Source organism: Gossypium hirsutum, chromosome A05 (genome assembly GCF_007990345.1).
Source record: "Gossypium hirsutum isolate 1008001.06 chromosome A05, Gossypium_hirsutum_v2.1, whole genome shotgun sequence".
Lineage (NCBI taxonomy): Eukaryota > Viridiplantae > Streptophyta > Magnoliopsida > Malvales > Malvaceae > Gossypium > Gossypium hirsutum.
In genome coordinates this window covers 109,095,912-109,098,521 of record NC_053428.1, presented here as the reverse complement: position 1 = coordinate 109,098,521, position 2,610 = coordinate 109,095,912, and the positions used below count along the sequence as shown (strand labels likewise).

Here is a 2,610-nt window from a genome sequence, read left to right as displayed (position 1 = left end):
TAGAAACCCTAAAATTTGTCTTTTTCTGCGTATTTGGTAAACAGGTAGCGATATCGACACGGGCTGCCACATGGGCGTGTGGCCAGCCCGTGTAGCTCACATGGGCCTGTGCTCAGCCCGTGTGGAATTCACCTTGGCCGTGTGGATCTTTCAACTAGCCTGTTTTGTCCATTTTTGGCCAGTTTTATGCTCCTTTTGTTCCTCTATGCTCTCCTAAGTATAAAACATGAAATTAAGGGATTAGGAACATCTAATCACTAAATTATATGATAAATCATCCAAAAATATGCTAATATGGGATTAAAATGGGTTACTTTTATTGTTTATCAATAAGTTCATGAGGAACTTAATGAGTTCTAAAAACGAGTTACTTCAATTAAGAATTTGCCACAGATCTTGTTTAGACAAACTTGTACATTCATATTCCACAATTGGGCTTGAACATCATAGAGACGCAGTACATAATGCATGAGAATTTCTCTTGTGAAAGAAAATGTAGCATATAGTCTCTTCGTACAGACTTGATGTGTATAACTTTAGTATAAAACCCACGGAATGGAGAGAGCCATTTCAGATTAATTTGGCAAACAATCATGCGGATTCTTATATGCGGATTCATACATCGAACTTGTACAAGAAGAACCATGAATATGGTGAACTCATACACGTGGATTCATAAAAGATGATTCGTAGATATGACGGACTCATATATGTGAATTCATAGAAAAAACTTCATTGGGTGGTTAGGGCACCCTATCATTCGAGATAAAAATGGGCGTGAGTTTTTGTACGTCGTATGCCTACTTATTTTGAAACATTTTCGGTTGTTTTGGTAGACAGAGATGGAATTGTTAGAGCGGATGGCCCTTTTAGAAGGGTAGAATAAAAGTATAGTGTTGAACAAGTAGGTGTAACTGTTGAGTTCTATAGTAGCGAACTCAATGAAGTGAGTTATAGTGATCCCAGTACTGTGAAAAAATATGCTAGAAGTGCTCAATTGGGTGAAATTTTTTAATTAGATCGTGCTACTTTGAAATCTGATGGTGTGGATAAAGTAGATTCAAACATGTGGATTCATAGAAAAAACTTCATGTGTAGTGGGCCAAATTTGCCCAGCCCATTACAAACACAAAAATAAATAAATATAAAATCCATAAAAATAAAACCAAATTAATAGTCCAAAGTCCAAAATCATTACAATGGTCCATAGCCCAATAACCAATCAAAACCCAAATTCAAAACCTAAAATCTAGACCCAAAATACAAGCCCGATAGGCCTAGAAAATTAAAGCACTAGAACCCTAGGGTTCTCTCCCTTGCGCCGCAGCCAGGCCCCAGCCTTCAGCACCGTACGACCACCACGCGCGCCTCCGTACGCCTCACGCCAAGTACCCGTACACGCGCCACGCACCCTGTACCTACAAAAGAAAACAAAAACAGCAGCAAGAGCAGCAACCAATAGAAAATTTTTTGTATTTTTTTCTTTTGATTATCTGTTTATAAAGCCCTTTGATTTTTGATTGTAAAGGCTCTCTCTTTTTTTTTACGCTGGCACAATATACACATATTGAATAGAAAAGATTCAAAAACAGTTTTTGAAGAGGTGATTTCTGGTTTTTTTTAATCTCTTTCATTCTCTGTGAGTTTTTTTTTACTGATATTCTATCGATTTTGTTTCAATATTGGCATTTTAAAAACAAAAGGAAAAGAAAGGTGCGATCTTACCTTACAAATAGGCCGTCGGTCTTCTTTTGCTTCGTTGAAATCAAAGCCCAAAAGGGATCTCCAGGCTAAAAATCGTTTCGTCGGAGCCCCAAAACCACTGGCCGCCGTTCGTGGTGGTGGATCAGTGATGAGGTTAAAAGGGGGCTAGGGTTTGCTGGTAAAGAGGGAATAAGGCTAGGATCGGCCGAATGGCTTGGTTTTGGGGCCTTTCTAAAGGATTGAGAACGACGCCGTTTTAAGCCTGATTTAATGGCTCCAAAACGACGTCCTATCGATTAAAACCGACCCGCTCCGATTCTCTACCCTAGGATCCGCGTATTTTTTGTGGAGAGGGAATATTTGCGCGATGTGTCCTCTTTTACATGGGCATTCAATCGCGTGTTATTTTTTTTTACTTCATTTTTGAATTTTGGCCCTGTAATTTGAGTATGTTTGCATTTTAGTCTGTACCTAAGTGTGACGTTTTGGGATTAGGAATATTGCCAGATTTAATCCCTAGGTAGTTATATGCGTGGCATGCTAGTTCTTTTTAATTTCAAGTGACTTATTTCATTCATAAATTTCTCTTTTATTTTAATTCAATTTTAATTAAGTTTGTATTTGTATTACTTATTCTTTTAAGATTCACTTGACACTTTTATTTATATGTTGTTTTTTTATATATTTTATATGATCATATCAAAGTTTTTTTATATTGCAAAATTTTAACATTTGACGTGGTAATTGATTCAAATTTCCTATGTATTCATACTTATATTATTTTAAATTGCATCTTTTGTTTATTATGAATTTTGAAAATCCATTTAATTTTTTTTATGTGTGCCAAATCATTTTAATACCTTATTTTATAAAAATCATTATCTTGAGATTTGTATTTATATCATA

The 2,610-nt window shown here is 36.0% G+C and overlaps 1 long non-coding RNA gene across 1 annotated transcript; it reads right to left on the bottom strand.

Annotated features, from left to right (window-relative positions):
• Positions 1-1,073: 1,073 nt before the first annotated feature.
• LOC107939251 (uncharacterized) lies at positions 1,074-2,303 on the bottom strand. Its single transcript, XR_001695091.2, has 2 exons — positions 1,726-2,303; positions 1,074-1,418 (listed from the first exon to the last, which is right to left on the bottom strand). It is a non-coding gene; the product is annotated as an uncharacterized lncRNA (long non-coding RNA).
• Positions 2,304-2,610: the final 307 nt, after the last annotated feature.